Here is a 13,898-nt window from a genome sequence, read left to right as displayed (position 1 = left end):
GTGCAAGAGGGGAAAACCCTCTATGAGATGGATTGATTCAGTGACTGGGGTAATCGGGATGGGTGTGTCAGAGGTAGTGCGATTGGCACAGGATAGAGCAGGGTTTAGGGCTGTTGTACATAGTGTCGCTGTGAGTTGCAAACGACTCGACGGCACATAACAACAACAACAACATGAGGTATAAGTTGGAAAATGCATATAAACACATCAAATGCAAACGTAAGAAATTTCCAGTATCACAATCATGTCGTCTTTTGTGGACCATTCTTCATGGTCCATTATTCCGTAAGCATCTCTAAAAATTTTATCTTCCCTAAAAGCTGTTCCTTCCTCCTCCCATATTTCTCATTTCAGTAACTTTTCACTTACCTCCATATACCCAGTCACTCAGGCTGGAAACCTGATTCTGAACATCTCTTCCTTAGTCCTCAAATCAAACAGCCTCTGTTATTCTGTTTCGAACATATATCTTAAATCAGCACATTTCCAACTCCAGATCCAACTAATTTTCTAGTTCAAGATTTCATCACTTCTTTCCTGGAAAGTGCGTAACCTAACTGCTCTCACCGTTTCTGCCCTTGTTTCCCTTATAGCCATTCTGTGCACTGGAACTAAAGTATGACTTTTTAAATTTTTTTTTCTTTTTTATTATTTTGTGTGTGTACCGGCAAATTGGATCTGACTAGTACAGGAGGAGATTGTCCCTCCTTCTCCAGCAGAGCATCTGGTGGATTCAAACTGCATACCTCTGGGACTGCAATGTAGCTTCTTTCTTGCCACTAGGCCACCAGATAAAGTATGACTTTTAAGAATAAATTTGAGACTGAGATTGAGCTGAGTGCTAGCACAACAGAGCTATTCAACTAGTCAGAGAAGGCAAAAGTAGAAAAGACCTTGAAGCAACTACAGAGCCAGAAGGGCGTGCATGGAATCATCATGGTGAACACCTAAGACATTCCCATCAAAAGCACCATGGACAGTTACACTGCCATACAGTACACCAAGCTCATCCACAACTTCTTGAAGGCATGGAGCATGGTGCAATAAAGTGACACCCAGAATGACCTCACCTTTAGAATTAGCTCCAAGAAAAATCTTAATTATGGTTGCATCAGATAAAGGCTATTTCCTGATTGTGGTTCAGAATCCAACTGAATAACCTTTTCTTGGGGCCCTGTGTTATTCTTTGATGCCCCCCAAGAAGCAGATTGTTAATTAATCATGCCAACCCACTGCAAATAGAAATGACCCACTCATACCAATCTAATGATCAAGAGTAGACTGGTCGATCTAGCCCCTCCTCCCACGAAATCCCTCTGCTACACAAACTGCTCCCAGGTTCCCAGGCTGAGGGCCTTCTCCCTCCAAGAGGTCCTTCTCTGGCCACTTCGGGGGTTTGGAGCTTGAACTGACCTTCAGTTCACTTGTCCCCCTTGGAAAAGGCTGGTTTTCTTAAAAAAATTATCAGTTGGGGATGCCACTCCCTTCTTAAAATCTTTCAAAGTCTTCAATTGCACTCAAAAATCCATCTGAACTCCTGGCCTCTAAGACCCTGTGTGCTGTACCCCTACCTTCTCTCCCCTATGCATTGTTGTTAGGTGCATTGAGTTGGGTATGACTCATACCAACTTTATAAACAACAGATCTGAACCCTGTTTATCCTGTGCCATCCTCAATCACTGTGTCAGTCCATCTCGTTATGGGTCTTTCTGTGGTATCCCTCCACCTTTCCAAGCATTATGTCTCTTTCCAAGGAATAGCGGCTCCTAACAATATGCCCAAAGTATATTAGGTGAAGCTTTGTCATCTTTTCCTCTAAGCATTCTTGCTGTGCTTCCTCCAGAGACATCTGTTCTTTTGGCAGTTCATATTTCGTGCTCTTCTCCAACACCACAGCTTGAAAGCATCAGTTCTCCTCCTGACATCCTTATGAATTGTTCAGCTTCCAGATGCATAGCAAATGATTGACAAGATCATGGCCTGAGTCATGCACACTTGAGTCCTCAAACTAACATCATTGCTCCTCAATAATTTGGGGATATCCCTGACTTCAGTCTTTCCCAATACAATGATCTCCTGACTGCTGATATCAAGTGTGGATCCAAACAAGATTAAAATATTGACAATTTAAATTCTTTCTCCATCTATCATGATGTTACCTATCAAGTCCAATGGAGAGAATTTTTTTTCTAGATAGTTGAGATGTAATCCATATTAAAGGCTTGTAGTCTTTGATATTCTGCCTCAAATGCTTCAAGTCCTCACTTTTAGCAAATAAGGTGGTGTCATCTGCACAATGCAGATTGTCGATGAGTCTTCCTCCAATTCTGATACCACACACTCTTCTTCATAGAATCCAGCATCTCAAGTTATTTGTTCAGCATACAAATTAAGTAGGTATGGGGAAAGGATACAACTCTGACACCTACTTTTCTTTTTTTAAAAAAATTTTTTTTATTTTATTTTATTATTTTTGTGTAAGTGTACCGTCAAATCAGATCTGACTGGTACAGGAGGAGACTGCCCCTCCTTCCCCGGCAGAGCATCTGGTGGATTTGAACCGTACGCCTCTGGGATTGTAGTTGCAGCTCCTTGCTACTAGGCCACCAGAGCTCCCCTTGACACCTACTTTTCTTAATTGCTCTGTTCAGACAACATTTCTTGGCCTAGATACAGGTTTTACATAAGCACAGTTATGTATTCTGAGATTCCTCTTCTCACCTATCCATCATCTTCCCTTTTATCATTACACTCATCCTTGGGGACTTCCAAAGCATCCTTCTCTTTCTGAATGTCCTTTTCTCAAATCTTTTTCCTTTTTCTCTTTAGCTAAAGTATAATTCCCCAAATGTCAGCTGAAATATAATTTCCTTGAGCACCAAGAAAGCCAGGATTGTATAGTTTCTTAATTAGATTATAATTTGACATCTTAGTGTTTGTTTAGGTCTGACTTCCTCATTAGACTATATGACAACAGAGACCATGTTTGTTTTGCTTTTGTTGGGTTTTGTTTGTTAATGTGTGCCTTTAGTAGTACATTACCTCGCATATAATTTGTTCAATAAATATTTATTGAGCAAAGAGTACTAATAGGCCTGAAAGAGCTAATGGTGAAAAGCTTTGAGCTGGATTGTTTTCTAACGTGAGGTAGAATAGAGTGGTTGCTATGGGAGTCCTTGAGACCTTGATCTACAACTTTTAAGTGGCATGACTTTGAGTGAGTCATTCTTTACATCTTATTTTTCCTCAACTGAAAAATAAGGCTAATGTGAAATGGTTTGGTTTAGCTCAGAAAATTACAGTTAGAATCAAAAGTATAAATTAATGTGACATAATTGTGCATATGCAAAAGGTTGTGCTATGCTGGCTAGCTCATTGTAATAATACTTCATTATTCCTAGGCCCAGTGGGAAGGAGAGGCCAAAGCTTAACGAAACTCCAATACCCACCAGCCTACAAGCTTATTACAGCAGCCAGCAGGCTGACTATGTACTGGTGTTTGTGATGGAGGAGGAATAGAGATCTACTGTGTTCCTGGGCTTTCACAATGATCTAGGGAAATAGACATGGTTTTATGTGCCTTCAGATTTTGATTTTACCTCTTGAGACCCAGGTGTCCTATCTCTCTGTCTCTAGTCATTGTGTCTTGTTCTGTATTATCCACATCCTTCCCATCCCCTCTTTCTGTCCTCTCTTCTCTCACCTGAAAGGTTTTTCATTTTCAGCTTATTGATTTAGTTCTTCCCTGTGGTGGAATCATAATGGGAAAAGGGATTTGAAATAGCTACAAGCCTGAGGGAGATTGGAGGAAAGAAACTATGGGACTGGATGCCTGGGTTCTTTTCCTTCATTTTAGATTATCATGTCTGCCGGATGCTTGATGTCTAGGAGGCTAGAAGTAAGAGTAAGGAGACAGTTCCCAGCTTCAGGCTGGGATGTCAATGGGCAGGGTGGAAGGGTAGAAAGTGATGGGGCTGGGCTTGGAATCTGAGTCATAGTTTAGATTTTTCAGCCCCCATTTTCAAACAATGATGGGGGGGGCAGGAAAGCTGACTACCAGCCCTTCTCTTTGTCTTGTCTAATTTAACTTACGTTATTTATCAAAAAGACAGGTTATTTGGAAAACCAGATGGACCCAGGCAAAAATCATCTGGGTTTTCCAAATGTGAAAAATTAGGTTCTGGGGGCCAAGAGAGAAGGTGCATGTGTGTGTTGGCGATAAAGAGGGTGGAGGGAGCTTTATTTTTCTATAATCAGAACCATAAATTGCTCTATGACCTATAAACTCCCTCTTCAAGGCATTTTTCATTGGAATAAATGAGGAAAACTGAAGCTTTTCTCATTTGGAGGCTGGGAGTGCTGAGTTTTAATTGGCCAAAGATGAACATGTTTCAGTGCCTTAGAACAGCAGCTGACAGCTTTCTCCAGCTCTCACTCTCTTCCACAAAGTGAGCAGAAGGGTTTCTAGAGCAAAAATCTTTGTCTCTTGTCCCTTCAGTATTATTATCTCAGAGTAATTGTAGCAGATAGGTAAGCTAGACATTAAGGAAGATCTTACTATCTCATCTAGCCTTCTGATGTTCTAATTGTCGACATTGGTGATTAAGGCTACCTTCAGTAAAGAGAACAGCCAAGAACACCTTGGTGATCCATAGATAACAGAATACAGCATAGTTCAGTTCTGCCCAGTCTTCAACAATTAGTATGTTTGAGTCCATTGTTCGGAACGCTGAATCCATCTCATTGAAGCTTTGTCTTGTCTTCATTAAACATGTGTTAAATGAATGGCAAGGTTAGATCTGGCCTCAAAACCCAGACTCCAAGTGATGTGCTGCTTTTTTCTGGCACATGGGCTTACAAAGAGTCGGAATTGACTGCAGCGGGTTTGGTTTTGGTTTAGCAATAAAATATGTAAGGAAGGCACTATCCCAGACCACTCCTGGGAAAGTGGCTCCGTTTATAGCTATGACTAAGAATTGTCAACACCTGTGGTTCTGCTTCCTCCAAACAACATTATTAGGAAGGTATTGAAGCAGGAGAATCTGAAGGCAGAACTCTTGGCTGCAAGAGAGGAAATTTTCTGACTGGAAACAGAGCCATCCTTTTACATACACACACTGAACAAGAGCCAAGAACCTTTCTGGCCTGAAAGATCCTTGGCAGCAGCAAAGCAGTTACCCCATTGTGAGTGTCATCTTGTAAAGTGTCATTGGGCTGTTAAGCCACTGAACAACTTGATCTCTTTTGAATAATCTGTGTTAATACTAGCTCCACAGTTGTGAAGATTAAACAAAAAAAAAACATTTGTAAAGTATCTGCATTATATAAATCTGAATACTTGCTGAGCGAACAAATTCATGTATTAAGTCTTCCCTGACCATTTGCAAGGATTAGAGGATTATTTGCAAGGATCAAGGAACTGAAGTTTGGAGGCACTTACAATGAATTTGGAGTCTGGGATTTGAGGCCAGGTTTAACTTTGCCATTCATTTAACACGTGTTTAATGAAAACAAGAGAAAGCTTCAATGAAATGGATTCATACAATGCCCCTAATAAGGGACTCCAGCATACCAATGCTGATGACAATGGTGCAGAACTGAGCTATGCTTTATTCTGTTATGCATGGATCACCATGAATCAGACCCAGCTCAAAGGAAAATAACAACAACAACGTGGTGCATGAGTTAGACACAGTTGTATGTCACTTAATTCTCCTCTCTGGATGAAGGACTTGTTGACCAAGCTGCCAGGAGAGTCATCTTCCCTGCTGGCAGCCTCCAGTGGTCAACCCCTTCAGGAATTGCCTTAGCTGCAGAGAGTACTTTGCCCAGAGGCATGTGCCTGTTTAGCCTGGCTCTCATCCAAAGACTTCTTGTTAGGCGCCTTGGAGTTGATTCTGACTCACAGTCACCTTAAGTAGAAGAACAGATCCTGTACCACCTACCCAATTGCTACTGTATTTGAGCCCATTGTTGTAGCCACTGTTTCAGTCCCTCTTGATGACCTACCTCCCTCTTAATCATTGACCATCTACTTTACCAAGTGTGGCATCCTTCTCCAGGAACTGGACTCTCCTGATAGCATATCCTATATATGTGAGCATTCTAGCTGTATTTTTTTTCTTAGATAAGTTCTTTTAACAGTTCACGATGTAGCCACTATTCTTCACTAACACCTTAATTCAAAGGTGATGCTGCTCCTTTGTCCTTCCTTAGGCATTCATTGTCCAGCTTCCACATTCATATGAGCTGATTGAAAGTACAGTGTGTTGAGTTTTACCCACCTTAGTCCTCAGGGTGATATCTTAGCCTTTCAATACTTTTAAAGAGATATTGTGCAGCAGATTTACCCAATGCAGTATGTCATTTGCTATCTTTTTTTTTCATTTGCTATCTTGACTGCTACTTCTGTGGGTATTGGTTGTGGATAAAGAGAAAATTAAATCCTTGACATTTCTTTTCTCCATTTATCATGCTTTTTATTGGTATAGTTGTGAGGATTTTTTTATATTCATCTGTAATCCATTCTGAAGGTTATATAGTCTTTGATTTTCATCAGTAGATGTTTCAAGTCCTCTTTAAGCCGAGCAAGCAAGTTATGTCACTTGCACATCACAAATTACTAGAGTCTTCCTCCAGTCCTGATGCTAAGTTCATCTTTTGTCTAACTTCCTCAAAGACTGCAGGAGCAGAAAGGCCTGGCCATCTTAGCTCCATGTGGGACAAGTCTAAAGGTCATTCTAGTTTCAGAGATTGCAGCTCAATTTCTCTTTCTCTGTGCACTCCTCCCTCCTCTCTCTCTGTTTTCTATAGATGTCTCTCCCAAGAGCACTACACAAAATACTATCTCAGAATCATCTTTCTGGGAAATCCAGCCTGAGAGTGTGTCACATATGGTGTCCAGGACTTTAAAAACAGGGAAGAAGAGAATCTGACTATCTTGCAGTCAAGAGATCTTGCTGAAGAAGATCAAAGACTACAGCATTCAATATGGATTACATCTCAACATAAAAATAAAACAAAACCAACCAACCAAAAATCTTCACTACTGGACAAACTGGCATCTAATTGATTTTACTTGGCTTTACAATCAACAGTCAAGTTAACAGCAGTCAGAAGATTCCACTGAGGAAACCTATCAGGAACCTCTCCAAAATGCTAAAAAGCATTGATGACAATGTAAAGACTAAGGTGCACTTGACCCAAACCATGGCATTTTCACTGGTTTCCTATGTATCTGAAAGTTTGACAATGAATAAGAAGAATTGATGCCTTGTAATTGCAGTGTTGGTGAAGAGTATTGAACAAACCATGCCAAAAGAACAAACAAATCTGTCCTGAAGGAAGTACAAGGATGTGCCTTAGAGGCAGAGATAATGAGACTTTTTGTCTCACATACGTGGAACATGTTGTCAGGAGGAGCCTTCTTATCCTTGAAAAAAGACATCATGTTGGGAAAAGTGAAGAGTCAAAGAAAGAGGAGACCCTCAACAACATGGATTGACCCAGTGATTGTAACAGTGGGCTCAAGCATGCAGAGACCATGAGAAGGAAGCAGGGTAGGGCAAGGTTTTGCTCTATTCATAGGCTCAGCTTGTTGGCACCTACAACAACCTTGTGAGCTCAGGGAGCTCCTGGAGGGTCAGCTATGGGTCAGTTCCAACTTGATAGTGGTGGTGGTGGTGGCTGTTATGTGCCGTCGAGTCACTTGCTATTCAGTGTGAACCTATGTACAATAGCTCTGAGCCCTGCTCTATCCTGTGCCAACTTCATTCACACACACACACACGCACACACACACACATATTACCCTGGTCACTGACTCAGTCCATCTCATCAAGAGTCTTCTTCTCTTGCACTGTCCCTCCACCTTCCCAAGCATGATGCCCCTCTCCAAGGACTGGCCACTCCTTGCAACACTCTTTCTAGAATACATCATCTATTTGTTCTCCTGGCAGTCTATGGTATATTCAATACTCTTCTCCAGCACCACAGCTCAAAGGCATCAATTCTTCTATCAATCCTAGTCGTTGTCCAGCTCTCTGACACATAGCACGTAATTGCGAAGACTATGGCCTGGATCAGGTGCACCTTAGTCTCCCAATTGACATTGTTGCTCTTCTTCACTACTCTGAAGAGGATACTGACAGCAAACTTGATGGTACTCAACAACAATCTTGCAGTCTGTTTCCGGCGTTGGAGGTGCTGATGCTGTATTTTATGCCCACCAGAGGGCAGCAAGAGCATAGCAACCTGCTTCCCAGTGGATTTAAGCTCTTTTTCCCCTGGCTGGCTTCTCCCACCAGCTCTCTTTAGGTAAAATCACCTCCATGTTATGTCTGTTCTATCTAAAAGAAGAAAACTTTTTGGAACTTATTTTGTCAGTCCCCTTCTCTCTCTCCTCAATGTTGTAAAACAATCATTCTTTTTTTTTTAAATTTTTATTTTATTTTCTGTACCGTCAAATCGGATCTGACTGGTAGAGGAGGAGATGGCCCCTCCTTCTCCGGCAGAGCATCTGGTGGATTCGAACCGCTTATCTGGGATTGCAGTGCAACTTCTTGCCACTAGGCCACCAGAGCTCCCCTTTAAAACAGTCATTCTTTATTACTGTGACCTCTTCCCCTCTCTCCTTAGCTGGGAAAACCCAGTTACCCAGCATCTCCCACCTATCACACTTGCCACCCACAATAGATTTGTTTCCTGTGTGACAAGGTAATTATGAGTTGGGGCCAGAAAGCCCAGGGGCCAGTTGGATGGTCACTTCAATCTGGCTCTCCCAGTTCTGCCAACGTTATTGATTTTTTTTCTTTTCTTTATTATGATGGTTTTTCTCTTTTTTGGAATCTAGCCCTGGTGAGCTGAGGTATGGAGGTGAGGGGGCAAAAAACAAATTAATGTTTGTCACACTTTAACTTCTTGAAACTACACATCAACCCAGCCAGCATTGCTTTTCATTAGCTAGTCTTTGGAGTTGTCATTATTTTATTCCCTAATCCTCAAATTTTGCCCAAAGATGTGGCCAGAGAAGGGGCTCTGAGGAGTGGAGTAGGGACAGCAAGAACAATACCTTTTGTTAGCTCATCCATCAAAGCAAGTTCCTGCATTCCCACCACCTGACAGTTATTTCAAGGCTAAGTCTCCCAATTCCTGGTTGATTGGCCTCTCAGCTCTTCTTCGCTCCTGAGACATTGCAGAGACAAGCCTTGCATTGTGTTTTGTTTTGTTTTGTTTTTCATTTTTGATGAAAATATATACATGCCAATTCCAACAATTTCTGCATATGTAATTCAGTGACATTGGTTACCGCCTTAAAGTTGTGCAACCATTCTTTCTGTCTGATACCAAACTCAGCATCCACCACTAACAAATTCAGCTCGTGGCCTAGTGAGTAAGGATTTGTGCTGCCAATTCAAAGGCATAGGGTTCAAGCCCACCAGCTTCTCCACAGGAGAAAGATTGGCCATTTCCTCCTGTGAAATATTCTGCCTCTGAAAACCTGCTAGTGAGTCAGCTATGAGTTGACTTTAACACAGCAGCACATGACAATGTAAGCACAAACCTTTCACTTTCCCCCTGCCTCTCATCCCTGGTAACCACTAGTAATCTTTGGTTTCTAGATACCTGCTTGTTTCGTAGAAATGATATAGTACAGTATTTGTCCTTTTGCCCTTTTAATCTGCTCAGTGGGGTGTTTTCAGTTGTCATGACATGCATCAGAACTTCGTATAGCTATAAGTAGATATCATATGAATATATCACATTCTGTTTATCTATTCTTCTGTTAACAGCCTTTGCTGCTGTTTCCACCTGTGTTGGCTTTTTTGTTTTTTTGTTTGCATCAGTTTCTCTGCCTGTAAAACGGATGTGAGAAGAACCTAAGATTGAGATCCAGCGCTGCTGATTCAAACAGCCATGTGTGTCTGACCTTTGGGATGCTAAAGGTTTCCCATAATGGACTCCACTTCCTCACAGGAAAGGGGGAGGACGGATTTTAAGCAATAAATTACAAGTGGGAGGGGACACTCGAATCACGGTGATTGCCCAGGGAATCAGCTGAAGCTGAGGGCGATTTGTGGGGCCAAGTTCCCCCAGCCCATCTTCTCTCTGTGTGCCAAGAGAATGAATAAATCATTGTCCAGGGGCGGGATGCAGCTGCCGGGCTCCTCCCCACGGCACATGCCGCGACTCCAGCTCTTCCATTGAGCGCTGCTAGAGCAGAGCGGTTTATACACCCCGCTCCCCAAATCCTATTGAGGCCTCCCCCTTTGCACGAGCCACCGGCTCCAAGCCCATTCAACTTGGCCCTTTGTGCTGGAGGTTAAGTGGTTACATGTGGGGGGCACCCAGAAAGGACCTGTCAGGCCCTGAAAAGCTGTGCTGATACTGTGCCCTCCTACTGATGAATGGGATGGGTGGAGGGGAGGTAGGCGGCCTTCGAGAGGGGCAGGGGAAAGGGCAGGGGGATTATGGAGCCCATAGAGGCAGCTGCTAGGAAGCGGGTGGAATAGCCACTCCCTCCTCTCAGTCCTTCAGTTCAGCGTCTCCACTCAGCCCACTCCATCTGTTTTAGACTCCAAAGTCCCTAATAGTTTCGGGATCTTAGATTTGGGTTTTCTGGTCTCCAATTGGAAGAGAGAATTTACCACTTCGATACATTGGGCAAAAACTCTACTTTTTATTCTTCCAGAAGTTCCAAAATACTCCTCCGCTTCTATTTCCCCCCCCCTCCAATGAGTTGAATTCATCTAGTTTCATGTGCAATAGATTTTCAAATGTGCCCTATCACACTTCAAAAGCGTCCTCAGGGCTCCCTCAGAAGTTATTTCGGGTAGAGGCACTAAAAGGGAGGAGAGAAAGTCTCAAACTGGGTGTACTACAAAGATATTGTTTGGGGAGAAAAAGAAAAAGTTACAGGACTTTTAAAAAAGCTTTAAAATATTTGATCCTATGTACCTTCCCTTTATTTTAAGAATCTATAGTTGAGGAAATATTGGGGATGAAGGGATGAACATTTCTTACCTAACATGAACACAAAGTAATTCCCTGATAAACCAGAGCGGCATTTTACTTTTAAAAGTGGCACTTTACTTAAGAGAGGCAGTAGAAAAATGGATGAACAAAATAACTAGGTCAAAATAAGAGGTCTACCTTCCTAGACCATTCTTTCTTGAGATGAGCCAGTTTGGAGGAATGATTTTTTTTTTAATCTGATTTTTTATTAATTATATGACTCCTGTGGGTCAGAGGCCTCTAGTACTGCCTGGACATGGATCCCCAGTAACAGTGTTCACGCTTTGAGGCATTTACTGATACTGTTCAAAGCATGTACACATAATGTCTCACTTTATTCTCACCACAAAACAATGGCAACATTACTATCAACATTTATTAATCCATCAAGGTACAAATAACTGGCTAAATTTCCAAAGCCTTGTAGGAACTAGGACAGATGATATGACCTCAGAAAAAGAGAAGAGACTCAGGACCAGTAATGTAGTTTGTACTCCACTAAGGGATACCTATTTTCTGTTCAGGTGTGGAATTTTGGGGGGCCCCTTCAGTTATCTCCATGTGGCTCTCAGGATATATGACACTCACACGGTTTGGAATAATGATATTTCACAAAAGGGACAACTTTATCTTCCCACCTCCACTTCCCCACAAGCTCTAGCCACACTGGTCAGCTCGGTGCCTCTTGAACACACTGCTAATATAATCTCCTCTGTTTTGTCCTAATTTTTTTATCCTGGGAGTCTTCTGCTCTTTCAAGACCGGGCTCAAATATTTCATGAAGCCTTTTCTCACCATCCTCTGTGCTCCTTACAATTACCTTCTGTTGTAGGACCCATCACTTCATGTAGCCCAATTCCTTTTCTAAACTTGGGAGCTTTCTGAAGCCATGAACAGATTCAGTACCTAGCACAAAGCAAGCACCTTATGAAACTGTATGTGTTGTATGTGAATAAGTAGATAGAAAGGGGCAAGGTCTTTTTGCTCTTTAATGCTAACAATCCTACCAATTTCTTTGTTGTATTGACATTGAAAAAGTATCTACTTCTAGCTTGTTTCCTGGAATAGAAATTCCTTTCATCTTCCCTTGTCTCCTTGCGTGCTACCCTGGCTCCTGGAGCTGGATGGATCTTGTTTCTTACTGCTAGCCTATCTTAGTTGTAACAGCTGTTTGCTCACTGTTGGAATGTTCATGATGAATGGGCTTGCTGGCACTGGCCGTCATTGGTAATTTCCTCATCCTTGGCATTTGTCAGTGGTGGTCATACTACAGACACTTGACCTGCTGATGGGGAGAGCCTCTGGTGAATGAATGACAGACATCTAAATATCTGCTTTACTGTGGTTGTGCAATCTCTGGTACTTCTACTTTTCTGGCCTTTTTGTTCTCCAGACTTTTAGTTTTCTGACAAATAATGGTGTAGCTAAACCCACTGCCTGAGAACGTATCACATGAATTATGCAATGTTAGAGCATCCCACACATTGTCCTTGACTAAGAGAACGGAAATCGCCCTGAAATTCATGTATCAGGTATTATGTTATTTAGCTTTATAGACAATGGAACTACTGACAGATGACTCAGCTACGGTGGCAACCGTAACATGATAATATCGTGTGACGTGGAAGTGATGCTTGGCAGAGTACAATAGAGGTTTTAATTCAACAATCAACTATATAATACTTTTCTCTTAAAAGCACAATACATATCAAGTATAACTGGGGGTGGCACCTTAACACCTACTACTACATCTAATGACTCTCATAAAAATTGTCTGAGATTTTAGGTTCTACTCATTATGTTTAGCATATATAGAAAGGAATGTTTTCACCAAAGAACACTGTATTTAGACCTTTCAAACCTTATTATTGTTGTTATGTGCCACAACTCAACTACCGCTCTTAGCAACCCTATGAACAACTGATTGATATTTTGTCCTATCCTACACAATCCCTCATGATCTCTTCTATGCCCAAGCCCATTGTTGCAGTCACTGTGTTAATCCGTCTCATTAAAGGTCTTACTTTTGTTTGTTGAACCCTCCATTTCCCACCTTGATGTCTTTTTCCAAGAACTGACACCTCCTGATAACATGCCCAAAGGATGTGAGAAGTTTCACCATCCTTGCTGCTTAGGAGCCCCCAGATTATATTTCCTCCAAGGCAGATTTGTTTGTTTGGTGGTGGTTGTTATTGTTGGTTTGTGTAGCCAATACTATTTACAAAAGCCACTTCAGTCTTTCTTACTCATTGTCCAACTTTCACATGCATGTAAAGGAATTGAAAATACCATGGCTTAGGTCAAGGGCACTTTAGTCTATACTCAAACTCAACAACACTCATTGCTGTTGAGTTGCAACCAACCCATATCTGACCCTCAAGTGGGTTTTCAGAGGTTGTAATTACACAAGAGGAAATTTCCCATCTTTCTCTGGTGGAGCATCTGTTGGCTTCAAACCACCAAAGTGGTGCCATCCACTGGTGAATCTGAACCAGCAGAAAGGCTCTGCATTTGAGTTAGCAGTGCCACTTTCTACAGACTATACAACTAGAGCTCCTTTCTTAGTCTGTGTTGTTGTTATTGATTGCCTTTGAGTCAAGCACAACTCATAGCAACCCCATGAACCAAAGGTCTGAAGCCCCTCTACAACTATCGACATTTATCAAAGTTCATAGAGTTTCCAGAGGCATGTTGTTTAGGACATGGATGCTACTTCTGCTTCCAATACCAGGTAAGTCAAAGAAAAAAATGAGAACACAGTGTAGATTGGGCAGATTGTGTCTATCATTAAGGATTAGAGTTGCTACTAGTAAGAAAGGAGTAAAAGGTGCTAGAGGGAAACTCAGAGGACCCCTGGGTCACTACCATATGTTACTGCATTAATC

This window comes from Elephantulus edwardii, unplaced genomic scaffold (genome assembly GCF_000299155.1).
Source record: "Elephantulus edwardii isolate Elephantulus edwardi_28Jun2011 unplaced genomic scaffold, EleEdw1.0 scaffold00049, whole genome shotgun sequence".
Classification (NCBI taxonomy): Eukaryota; Metazoa; Chordata; class Mammalia; order Macroscelidea; family Macroscelididae; genus Elephantulus; species Elephantulus edwardii.
The sequence above is the reverse complement of the archived record's forward strand: the minus strand, read 5'-3'. Positions refer to the sequence as shown.